This window comes from Myotis lucifugus, unplaced genomic scaffold, assembly GCF_000147115.1.
Source record: "Myotis lucifugus unplaced genomic scaffold, Myoluc2.0 scaffold_11, whole genome shotgun sequence".
Lineage (NCBI taxonomy): Eukaryota > Metazoa > Chordata > Mammalia > Chiroptera > Vespertilionidae > Myotis > Myotis lucifugus.
In genome coordinates this window covers 5,697,845-5,711,489 of record NW_005871059.1, presented here as the reverse complement: position 1 = coordinate 5,711,489, position 13,645 = coordinate 5,697,845, and the positions used below count along the sequence as shown (strand labels likewise).

At 35.9% G+C, this 13,645-nt stretch overlaps 1 protein-coding gene and 1 pseudogene across 3 annotated transcripts in view; one reads left to right on the top strand and one right to left on the bottom strand.

Annotated features, from left to right (window-relative positions):
* GRM1 (glutamate metabotropic receptor 1) overlaps positions 1 to 13,645 on the top strand; it is a 297,798-nt gene that overhangs the window by 107,874 nt on the left and 176,279 nt on the right. The gene's annotated exons all lie outside the window — the stretch shown is intronic.
* The window catches only part of LOC111825014, a 55,285-nt pseudogene continuing 50,858 nt past the window's right edge, over positions 9,219 to 13,645 (bottom strand).

The window sequence follows — 13,645 nt, the reverse complement described above, 5'->3', positions numbered from 1 at the left end:
TCAATTGAGCATAAATATAAAGGTTTAATTTTGAACTCTAAATTTTGGACTGATCTAAATCTCTAGCCTTATGCTAGTACCACACTGTTGTGATTCTGGCAGCTTTTTAGTAAATTTTGAAATAGGAAAGTTTGAATCATCCTGCCTTTCTATATTGTTTTGGTTATTTGGATCCCTTGATTTTTCATATAAATTTCAAGATTAGCTTGTAAATTTCTGCCCCAAAAAGACAGTTGGTGTTTTGATAGGCATTGCATTTAATCTCTAGATCCTTTTAGGGAGTATTGCTATTTAACAATATGAAATATTTCAATCCATGAACATGGGATGTCTGTCCATTTAAATCTTCCTTAATATCTGTGAATAATGTTTTTGGTATACATGCATTGCAATTGTTTTGTTAAATTTATTTTTAATTACTTTATTTTTTGGTGCTATTGTAAATGGAAATTCTTAACTATTTCTCTAGTGTAATTGTCAACCTTTCAGATTATAGCTAAAACCCTGGGTAAATCAATCATTGAGAGAGGTTATTTACTTTTACTCTCCTTCTCAATTCTTTCACCTCCTAAGGTCAGAACAAACCAAAGACTGGCCTCAAAAATTACTCATGCCCTCATTTAAGTGAATCAGTAACTAGGGAGTATGACCTAAAGGGCTTCTGGGTTTGACATTCATCTCTAATGAAGAGATAAACAGGTATATTTTCTCTTCCTTGCTTAGCAAATGAAGCACATCGTGTAGTAATTAAAATTCACTCTAGTCAATGCCTATGGGGATTGCAAACCTAACTAAAAACTCAAGGGAGCTGGAATTGCAAAATGGTCTCATTAACAAAGTACAGAAGAGTAGCTTGCATGCATGTTTTGCCAACATAAAATAGAATATTAAAATTGTTAGGCACGTTCTTTCTCTCTCTGCAGCAGGCCCAGGCTTTCCCTCCTCTCCTTTGCCTTCTCTGCCTTTCCTTTCCTAAGCTCCAAGTGCCCTTCTTTTGCCTCTGTAACTCCTTTTCTGAGCCCATGCAGCCTAGCTGGCTCACCTTTTCTACCTCTGTGTCTTTCTAAAGAAACTTTCTTTTATAATTTGAAAAAAATAATTAAAACAATTTACTGATTTTGGGAATTTCACTACATCTTATTGGGAAATTTTAGTATTGTTGTGAAATCACTTAATGAAACTTGCTTATAGTTTTAAAAGGATAATCTTGAGTTCATTAAGTATGTTTCAGGTTTAGAGATGTTTCTAATTGTATCCCCAAGGCTTTATGTCTTGAGTTTTCTGTGAAGAGGGAAAGGTGTTTGCTGAGCCAGATGTTCTGCAGAGAAAGACTTGTAAAATGCAAATAGTTTTCATCTATCTGAGATCTTGTTACCTCAAGGCTGAACTTGGGGAGAATCTGCTTTTGAACTCACTCCATTTGCTGTTGCCAGATCAGGTTCTTGCTGGTGATAACTTATTGCCACATGGGCCTTCCATATGGATAGCTCACATGACATCTGACTTCTCTAGAGCAATATAGCAAGAGGAAGAGAGGGAGGGAGAGAGAGAGAGAGAGAGAGAGAGAGAGAGAGAGAGAGAGAGAAATGTAAGATAGTAGAGCGAGGGAGGGAGAGAGACAGAGAGGGAGAGGTCATGGTTTATTTATAATATAATCATGGAAGTGATATCCCATTGCTTTTGTCATTAGAAGCATATCACTAGGTCCATTGGCATGAGGGGAGGGGAATGCACAAGAGATTGAATACCAGAATGCAGAATGATCTTAGGGGCTGTCTATTACAGAGGTAGAAACAGAACGACAGTACTTGCATTTGTAATTTACTTTTTTAAAAATAAGAATTTGGCTTGTAGTCATTTTATGGTCTTGTTTTTAAAACTATTGAGGAATCACGGTGAAGCTTTTGCAATGGCACCATTAAAAGACATAAGTACCCTCTGCTAGCATCATCTCTTTTGTTTTCTGAGATTTGTAGCAGATACTTATTATAACCTCTACTTTTCTCTGAATGTCATCCATTCAAAAAGCTTTAGGAAAGTCTGTCTCTATTTGTGTGAATATACCTATACTAGAGGCCCAGTGCACAAAATTCATGCACAGGTAGGGTCCCTAGGCCTGGCCAGTGATCAGAGTCGATTGCAGCCTTCTGGCTCCCAGCCAGGGCCTTCATTTCCTGGCTCCCAGCTGCTGGCCAAGGCCTTCCTTTGTTCTGCACCACTGCCTGGTGGTCAGCGCACATCATAATGAGTGATCGAACTCCCGGTCTCCCGGTCGAACTCCTGAGGGGACACTTTGCATGTTAGCCTTTTATATATTTAGATAGGTGATGTTTCTTGGTTGGATTTATTATATTATCCAAGAACCTTGAGGAGCAGTATATTAAAAACAGAAGCATTTTACTTTATAGAAGTTGGTTTACTTTATAGAAGTTGGTTTTTCTCCAAAATGGTAAATAGTAAAAGTAAAACAATACAATACACATAAAAATAAATGCAGAATTCATCTCATAAATCCAAAATACCCTCTTCTGGCTCATTGAAATTTTTGAAAAAATATCACAAACTGGAGTTTTCAAATCTTTATTTGAAAACTTTATTTTATTATAACCTTTATTTCATATTACAAGGAAACTAACAAATGAATGGTTTATCCTCCTAGTGGGATAAGAAATGCCTAATGTCTCCCCTAAAGATAATGAGTTATGTTGGGATTTGAAAATATACTGTTACATTTAACAGAACATACTGGAACACTGGTTTATACACACACATCTATAATAATAAAAGCATAATATGCTAATTAGATTGGATAGCCAAACGACCTTCTGGATGTCCTTCCAGACAACCTTCCAGACGTCCTTCCGGACAAAGCCAGGGCTGCAAGGGCCGAGGCAAGTGGCCGTGGCTGTGAGGGCCGAGCCTCTTGCACGAATTTCGTGCATTGGGCCTCTAGTATGTTATAATAGCTGTGGCTTTGGAAAAAACCTCTAACCCTCCTTCCTCATTTATAAAAGGAAGACAAATAATGTTACCAAATATTGTACCCATCTTGTAAGTATTCTGTTGATTAAATGATAAAATAGAAGCCTGATAAGTCTAGGGCCTCTATTTAGCTCATTGCTGAATCCTTAGTACCCCTAGAACTGTCTGGAACTTAGTAGGTATTCAGTACATATTTGACACTAAATAAATCTGGCCAGTTTAGTACCTGACAGAAACATTCAATAAATGTTGGCAATTGTGAGGATCTATTCAACAATATAATTGATTTTTCTTAAGTCAGTGAGGATCTTTTAACCAGAAGTAGTCAATCAGAAATTTTAAAACCAGCTAACAGGAGCAGGAAGAGATTGTTGTATTAGAAGATTTATTAGTCTGCATGGTTTTAAGTCATGCTATGTTGTTATTGCTTTTTTAGAATTGATGGATCAGTAGGCTTACCTCCATTTTGAAGATTAAAGAAAATAGTTATAGTTTTAATGCCCCCCCATGGGGCTTATCTTGTCAAAGGGGGTGAGGAAGTCAGTATTAAAGATTTAGAGATCCTGACTTGCTTAATTTTTGGTTTAGATCACTTGCTTCTATCTCCTCTAGAATCAATAGCTCAAAAATATTTGAAAGAAAAAAATTTATAAGTTTTCCTTTAAGATAAATTATAGTTCTTTCATGTTTTCTGAGCAATAAGGAAATTGTATATATTATATACCAAAATAATTAATTGGTTTAGTAAATTTTTAGAAGACATCATTATATCTTTTAACTAATTTTCTAAATTGATTATTAAATTAGATCAAATAACTGCTCTAATAGAAAATAGTTTTTGATTAGCAGCCATAAGAATTAGAAATACTTGAATTCTGACTCCAGCTTCCCCACTCACACTAAAAGACCTTGAGGAAGTTCTGTAACCATTCTGTAAAGAAGCACAATACTAGTACCCACCATCAGGTCTACTGCAACCTTGAATGGAGGTAATGGAATTTAAATACTTAACAGAATTCTCCTGCATGCCATTAAACCAATACATGTTAGCAAAAATTTTAGTCACATTACTGAATGGACTCTGAGCTTTCTTTTATTCCTGAAGCATTACGTATTTGGCCTCAAGTCTGTAAATTTCCAAATGCAGCAAAAGACAGGAAGCAACCAAATAAGGGAGCCTTCTGTGTCTGACCTTTAGACCATTGTTCCAACATATGATTTCCTAGTCCCAACCCAGTGGAGTAACAAGAACTGACATGTACTAGTATTCCCACTGTGCCTTTCTCTGACAACTCACAGCAGCTAGAATCGAATAAGATAAAATAGGCTGAGTTACTTTTTAATCTTAAAAGTTTTAGATTCTCTTTCTGCTTGATATGTTCTGAAAGTAGTTTGCACAAGTTAAATTTCATTTCCTTCCTCTAGGATACTATTAAAATGTGTTGTTAAATTTGGTTCTCTTTTATTTTCTATAAAGCTCAATGTCTATATTTTTTATATGTGTAATGTTCCTAAATTTCTGTTTCAGAATTTTATAGCATATTAAAATTTGATATTGACATATTTGCAACTATTCTAAGCCTGATAACTTATGAGTGACATTTTTATAACATTGATTTCATCATTTTACCAGTTATCATTACTTATATTGGATCTTTGCCTTCACTGGATTTTTTTTCACTTACGCATTAAATGTTTTGTTTTTGTTTTTGTTTTTTAAATATATATATATTAGTATATTGCAATTTCAACTTGGCCATTTCTAATCCTTGCCTTGTAAATACATTTTAAGGCAAAGTTATAGCCAAGAAATATTACTATGAAAGACCACTTCCTCATAGTTATAAGTTATATAAGTATTATTCTTTATAGGTCATAGATGATAATTTATTTTCATAGCAGGCTTACAGAATTCTTCCCTTTTGGGTATTATTTTGATAAACTTTACTTTTTAGAACAGTTTTTAGAACAGATTTACAGAAAATTTGTTAATAGTACAGATAGTTCCCACTACCCAGCATTTAGTATCTCACATTTTGTTATGATTAATGAATCAATATTGACACATTACTATTAACCAAAGTCCATATTTTAGTCATATTTTTAAAGTTTTTATCTAATATCCATTTTCTGTTCTAGGATACACATTACATTTAGCTGTCATGTCTCCTTAGGCTCCTCTAGGTTGTGACAGTTTCTCAGACTTTCTTTATATGTGATGACCTTGACAGCTTTGAGGAGTACCAGTCAGGTATTTTGTAGAATTTTATTCAACTAGGATTTGTCTGATGTTTTTTCTAATGATTTGACTGGAATAAGACCACAGAGGTGAAGTGATTCTCATTGTATCATAACAAGGTTTACTAAATACTATCAACATGACTAATCCTTTTTGATATTGACTCTAATTATCTACTTTTTGTATATTAAAAAAATAATCTGCTCTTTTTAAAATTTCTTTTTTTTATTGTTTAAAGTGTTACATATGTCTCCATTTTCCCCCCATTGACCCCTCCCGATCACTCCCACCCCCCAGAACAAGTCGCCACCACCCCAGTGTCTGTGTCCATTGATTATGCTGATATACATGCATACAAGTCCTTTGATTGATCTCTTACATCTCCCCCTCCCCCCGTCACTCCCTGCTTTCCCTCTGAGGTTTGATAGTCTGTTAGGTGCTTCTGTGTCTCTGAATCCATTTTTGTTCATTAGTCTATGTTGTTCATCATATTCCACAAATGAGCGAGATCATGTGATATTTATCTTTCTCTGACTGGCTTATTTTGCTTAGCATAATGCTCTCCAGTTCCATCCATGCTGTTGCAAATGGTAAAAGGTCCTTTTTTTAGCAGCATAGTATTCCACTGTGTAGATGTACCACTGTTTTTTAATCCACTCATCTGCTGATGGGCACTTAGGCTGTTTCCAAAACTTAGCTATTGTAAATTGTGCTGCTATGAACATAAGGGTGCATATGTCCTTTCTGATTGGTGTTTCTGATTTCTTGGGATATATTTCTAGAAGTGGAATCACTGGGACAAATGGGAGTTCCATTTTTAACTTTTTGAGGAAACTCCACACTGTTTTCCACAGTGGCTGCACCAATCTGCATTCCCACCAGCAGTGCATGAGGGTTCATTTTTCTCCACATCCTTGTCAGCTCTTGTTGTTTGATGATAGTCATTCTGACAGGTGTGAGATGTCATTGTTGTTTTGATTTGCATCTCTTGGATGATTAGTGACTTTGAGCATCTTTTCATGAATCTCTTGGCCTTCTGTATGTTATCTTTTGAGAAGTGTCTATTTAGGTCCTTTGCCCATTTTTTGATTGGATTGTTTATCTTCCTTTTGTTAAGGTGTATGAGTTCCCTGTAAATTTTGGAGATTAAACCCTTATCGGAGATAACATTGGCAAATATGTTCTTCAATGCAGTAGGCTTTCTTGTTGTTTTGTTGATGGTCTCTTTTGCTGTCCAGAAGATAATCTGCTCTTTTAAAGGTCATGCTTGTTTGGATACCAAATGTCTATGCAGATGTTATGTTAATGCATTCATGTTTGGGACTCTCTGCTCCAGATCAACCTTCCCCTGCTTTATTCCAAACATCATGCACTGGCATGGCTCGAGGTGAAGCTGAGTAAGAGGTAACCCTGTGTGATTTTAATTCAAGCCCTCAGTCCACCCAAGGAAGGATTCTAGTCTGGGCTTGAGGTATAGGAATGAAAGTGGGGGGTTGAGTATAATACCTTAGAAGAGGGCTTTATAAGAAATAGACACTGGTCCAAACCTAGACAGGGGGCTCCTAGTAATCTATTTTCAGATAGTAAGTAAAGTACCAGACTACAAACTACTGGAGAATTACAGTTATACAAATTGGAAAAATAGAGTATGTTGAAGAAAATAAAATCAGCACTCTCATTTGCACATTTGTTCTTAGGACTAACCTGGGACCACAGTCTAGACCTAAGGCAGCAAGATTAATTTCAGACCTCACTGTCAGAAATGCTTTCATGCACAAAACAAATTATATATTAGAGCCCTTGGGGAGATAAATGTGAAATACAAATTGTATGGAGTGATATCAAGTGATGGAGTTTCTTTCTATTTCTATTTTAAGAAAGAACTGACATTTTTTCTTCTGGTTCTTGTCCTATGGGTTTTGCAACTTTAATAATTTCAATTTTTCTCTTTCTAAATAAAAAATGGACTGTAGCATCCCAATGTCATGAATTTAAAGTTTATTTAACTTGGTTTTCTTCATAGGACCTTTACAAGCTTTTTAAAAAATATGTATTTTATTGATTTTTTACAGAGAGGAAGGGAGTGGGATAGAGAGATAGAAACATCGATCAGCTGCCTTCTGCACACCCCCTACTAGGGATGTGCCCGCAACCAAGGCACATGCCTTTGACCGGAATCGAACCTGGGACCCTTCAGTCCACAGGCCGATGTTCTATCCACTGAGCCAAACCAGTTAGGGCAGACCTTTACTAGCTTTTTATGGTTTATTCTTTCTAGCCCATAGCCTGGTTGTTCTTTTAATAAACTGAACTTTAGCTATAGAATGATCTAAAAAAAGAGTACTATCCTAATATGTGACCTGAAGCAAAATTGATTTTTGAGTAAGAACTCACTTTCAATAATTTAAAAAGTAGAACTTCTGATTAGCTCTGGTTATAATGGCTGAAGAGACATAATCCTGGTTTAACTAGAAATAACCTCAACATGATGACACACTTAAAACCCATAGGTTATGAAATATAAAATTATAATAAAACATCTGCTGGGGAGCATTTAGACCAGGGGTGGGCAACCTTTTTGTGAGTGCGTGCCAAAACCAGCAAAATCTCTGACTCAAAATTCTTCTGTGTGCCAACCCTAATTTTTTGAGAACATGTTACGCCTACTTGATATCTCTTAAGGTGTATGTATGTGGAGAACCTTGAAGAAATAATAAAATTCATTCGAGCGACAAAAACACAGTATATGATGATGAAAAATAATTTATTTTTAAATGTATACATGTACACTGATAGTCCGACAGAAAACTTTATGACTCTGTTTGATATTATCAGTGGGACTTTTGCTGCTGCATCACTGATGACAGAGATTTTACATCAGGTTTATATTTCGTGACCTTCAGAGATATGCACAAGCTACTACTTTCATCCGTCAGGCTACTCCTATTACAAGACTTAACAAAATTCATCACTGAAAACAAAGATTCACAAGCATATGTAAATGAAACCAAAACACTGGTCAGATCTAGGAAGGCAGGGAGAGTTAAGGCAGAGGCATAGAAATTGCTCTTCCCCTCTCTTGTCAATCCATGTCTATGGTCTTTAAGATAACTTGTTATGTAAAATTATTTATTTATCTAAGATGCACCTACACTGAATTTATCTGAAAAATAAAAAAGTCGATATTAAGAAAACAATTGTAAATGGAAGATTATAAGAGAGGGTTTTGCGTGCCAGCAAAAGTTACTGGCGTGCCATGTTTGGCATGCGTGCCAGGGGTTGCCCACCCCTGATTTAGAGCAAGAAAAGAATGACACTACTTTCACTTCCCATCAACTGAGGATAATTTTTAAAAATTAATTTCACTGGGGTGACATTGGTCAACACGATCATATAGGTTTTAGGTATGGTTTTCTATGTTACAAGGTCTGTATATTGCACCATGTGTCTACCACCCAAAGTCAAATCTTTTCCTGTCACCATGTATTAGGACCTCCTTCTCCCCCCACCCTCTTCCCTCTGACAACCACCACACTGCTGTTTGTGTTCATTAGTTTCAGTTTTATATCCCACATATGAGTGAAATCATTTGGTTTTTAGCCTTTTCTGACTGACTTATTTCACTTAGCATAATATTCTCAAGGTCTATCCATGTTGTTCCAAATAGCAAGAAAGGATGAGGATAATTTGTTCTGTTTTTTCCTTTCTCCATTTATAATCCACAAGCTGCTCCAGATGTACTTTGTAGCTGTGACACTGGTGACACCTGCATCAATCAATCAATATTTAATATCAAAACAACATACCTAGGTACCAAGCTTCCCTGAACAATTATAATGCTTTCATTAATCTTGGTAGCAAATGTCAGTGTTTATTGTTCCAGGGTCATGCGCAAAGGTTTAAGCTTGATAAAGACATATTCTTTGATCAGTTATCTTGGGTTTTGATGCATGGGTGTTATCTTGTTCCATAAATTAACAGCCTTCCTTTTCTGTGCCTAATGGTCTCCATCTCTGAGAAGACAGCTCTGGCTTTGCTTCTGCTATGCCAGTAAGGGAGCAGTAGCAGCAGGAAGGAGGTTTTCTTCTCTACCAATGGCCAGAGATATGAGAACAAAAACTCATTTCCCTTTGGTGATAAATGTAGTCTATCTGACAAGATGAAAAGTCTTGATCACCTCCTGCATCAGGGCCTACAGATCAAGCATGTCAGTCCTACAGTCTGGGGTTACCTATAATCAGGTGCTAGTGTATTCACCAACAACCAAGTTCAGGTGATTTAACTTGCAACCTTGCATGAGGCCCTCCTTTTCCTAAGCTGCCTCACAGAGAGGGGGCAGCATGATGAGAAGGATCCTGCTCTCAGGGGTATGAGGGTTTAAGGTACTGCACCATGCTTTTTAAATTTGCCATCTAGTGGGGCGTGCTGCTTGGGATTCTCATTTTTACTCTACTTTTTAGTGCGTCGTCATTGGCACCAAAGAAAATTTTAACTGCTACTGGGTTATCCAAAATGGTCTCTTTCCTTATTAATCTTGGAAGGATAATTTTGGCCCATCTAGAATTATAGTCTGAATATCCACGATTCAGAACATCACATTTTCAGACCAGCTTGTCAGCCAGTGATGCATCTCCTCTGCCCTGCTGGAAAGAAAATTTCCATGTGGTGTGGACGTGGGGTGTCTGGAAGGAGACAGGCTGGGGCTGGAGAGGCAGGCAGGGTGATCAACTGAGGATAATTTTCACTAACACACCTCAGGTACACAAATAGATGTGTAGTGCACATGGATAACAAATGCATTTCATCAAGAGATTGCAGTGAATACAAAATGATCTTAGAAGGAGGCTAGGAAACTTGAAATGTTCACACATAACTTGCCACCTCTTAAAAACAAAACAAAAATTCACAAACTCTCCAAAGAGTAATGGTGAGAAATGAAGTGTTAGAGGCACTGAATAATGAAGTCTTCATGATAGTTAAACAAAATATGTTTTATGTTGTCACCGTAAGTTATAAACATGGTCAAGATCAAGAAGAAAACTCCAGATAACTTAGTTTTCAAATGATAAAAAAGGAGATGTATATCCTTAACTTATCACTGTGTTAAATACAAGTGTACTCTGTCATGATTACCATTGTATTCTCAATATATCTACAGCACTTATTACGTTATAATCACTTAATATATTTTTGTTGACTGACTTCTGAGGGAAAATATTGGTACAAATTGAAATAAGAGCAGAATATTAGAAAGTCATAGATTGACTCAAAATATTATTTTAGCTCAAGCAGTTAATTTCTCCCTTCTCCCAAACCATGAGCAAGTTGAGTAGTTTTGTCTCCTTTTCCCTTCTTTTCAAATGTACTATGGACTAAATGTCTGACTCTAGTGAAAAGAGGAGACCAATAAATATTGGGTCAGGATGATTGACAATAATTATCAAATTGTAATCATTTTTGAGAAATTTTTAAATAAAAGTGAGAGAAAAAATATAGTAAGAGTAAATAAAAGATTATTTTTGGAACAGAGTAGTATAATTATAGGGAAATAAAATAAGCAAAGAGATAATTAAAAAGGAAAGTGATTGAGAAAGTGTAGATGTTTTAGTCATAAAAAGTCGTGAAGAGCTTTATCAAGAATTTCCATAACTTAGCTAAAAAGTTCTCATTTTATTGAAAGTAAACTGATTGTACATATGAAAAATTACTAGTCTACTTTGTTACTGTGAACTTTAACCTTTTCACTCACATCTCATTTTCACAGGATATACTTTAAAATTATTTTGTGGTGGACCATTTAAGTTTTACCACCTAGGGTTTGAAAACAGATTTATTTTATTAATAAGCAGAAAAGACCAGAAGGTTGATTGCTAGAGTGATTTTGTCCTCTAGGTAATTGTTTCTCTCTGAAATGTTTCCTAGCATTCTCTTTAGTAGAATTGCCAAACAACAGGTGGATGAAACTTTTCCTCTTTTGAATTCGTCTTGATTGCAAGAAATTACCTAATTTCATTCCTCAGTTCTCCCTAAGTCAGTTACAGCTGTACATGCAACATTATCTGAATTGAAAATATAGTTCAAAAAATCATTCATTTGAATATCTTATCGGAAGAACAGGCAAAACTCTGATGGTAATGATTACTTGCCTGTTTTTCTTGCTCTTTAAATAAAATACTTGGCAAAACTCTACATAAATGTGCTTTAAACTTTTGACTATTAGCTCATCCATGTAGGATCCACTCTCAGAAAAGCTTTTTCTTAGTTTTGCTAATTGGAGTACTCATTTTTAGCATCACAAATTTGCACATAAGTTTTTTTTTTTTTTACTGAACCAAAATGAATCATGATAATTGACAATATAAAATGAGTTATAGATGCTGGGGTTAAATCAATAAAATATTTCACTCAAATGCTGTCTTTGAAGAAAGTCACTAATCAGGGACCAAGTATCTTAGGCAAACTAGGTATCAGTATTTCCTCATAAAAATTGGTAATAAAAAAATACTGGTTTTGCCTTGTTCAGTTAGAGTATCAGTTTGGTTACTACAATAAAATGAAACTAACAATCTGGAGGTAGGCACTGCAAAGCTACAAGGGCAGCTCTACTCTATGAGGTCTTCTAGAAATTCAAGTTCCTTCTCGTTGCTGTGCAGTCATTATCTCAGAATTGTGATCATCTGCAAAGTTCAAGAGGGATCACTATCCTATCTATGTCCAGTTTGGGAAAGAGAAAAGAAGACAAGTAAAGACCTTTTCCCTTTAAGAGTAGTCCATGGAAGCTCTACACATCCATCACTATCCTCATATCTCATTGACAAGAACTTTGTCACAGTGCCATAATTAGCTACATGAGAGATTGAGAAGTTTGTTCTTTTTTTTGATTGGGCTTGAATCCACCTAGGAACTTACTAATCAAGAAGGAGAGAATGGCCTGGATGGCATGGTTCAGTGGTTGAGCGTCAATCTATGGACCAGGATGCCTGGGTTTTGGGCTTGATCCCCAGTGCAGGAGCCAGCTGATCAGTGATTCTCTCTCATCATTAATGTTTCTATCTCTCTCTCCCTTTTTGAAGTCAATAAAAATATATATTAAAGGAAAGAAAAGAATGGATTTTAGGAGGCAACTATCACTTTATTTCTTACTTCTCAGCTCTTAGAGGATATGAATATTAGCTGATAAAACAGTAAAAATAGTAGTTACTGGTCTTGAAATTAGCTACCAGGACCGGGATGGGAATATAGCTAAAGAATTGTAAATACATCCTCGAATTTTAGATTCTATATATAAAAAGAGGGCTAGAATTAGATGATCTCTGTGTTATTTTTCTATACCTTGTATTATGGTCTTAAAATTATTCTTTGTAATTCCTTAAGTAATTCTGTGATCCTCATCTAGAATTTTTGTACCTAGAGTGATTGCGTGATGTTATCCTGTTTAATCTGGATACTTTCCTTAGTCAATTTCTTTTCTTAGTCTGACTCCTGTGATTGGCACTTCCAATTATTACTCTCATTTATGTCTCTTGCTTATGGCATAAATACTTACATTTCGGTAAATACTTTGTGTAGTTACAGTAAAACTAGGAACACATTTGAAAAGAGAAAGATATACCTCAGAAGTATGGCAATAATCAGGCCATCTAGTCTGTAAATCAAAGCTGGAGTGGGCGTTTAAATAGGTCTCCTCCCCACTGAGAACCCTGAAGCATTGTAAAATGTAGGACCTGGAACATGGCTGGATTTAACCAGGAATTCAGTATAAAAATGGGTCACCTCAGACAATAACACTTGTCAGATGATAAAGTTTAATAGGATTATCATAAATCTTGGGTTCAGCCTATTCACTTAGCTTCTACCTATCTTGTTTTAAATTAGTTTGAAAACAATAGAGAGGGATACAATTACAATCACACAATTGATCTTTGAATCAGAGGAAATGTGAAGGTCATTTCATTTAACCTCCCTTCCAAAGCAGAACTCTCTTCAACTCTCAAACATTCTCACTCTCTTTCGTCTTGATTGGAAACTCACTGCTTTTGAGACAGCTTATTGTTCTATTGTTTTTAATATTGAGAAATCCTCTCATGTTGTGCTGGGATCTCTTTTCCATTTTTCAGTGATCTACATTTGAATTATCTGGGGGATCTCTTTAAATGCTGATATCCACTCAATTGCATTCTTCTTTTTTAAAAAAATATATTTTATTGATTTTTTAAGAGAGGAAGGGAGAGGGATAGAGAGTTAGGAACATTGATGAGAGAGAAACATTGATCAGCTGCCTCCTGCACACCCCCTACTGGGGATGTGCCTGCAACCAAGGTACATGCCCTTGACCAGAATCAAACTTGGGACCTTTCAGTCCACAGGCCAATGCTCTATCCACTGAGCCAAACCGGTTAGGGCACAATTGCATTCTTCTTGATT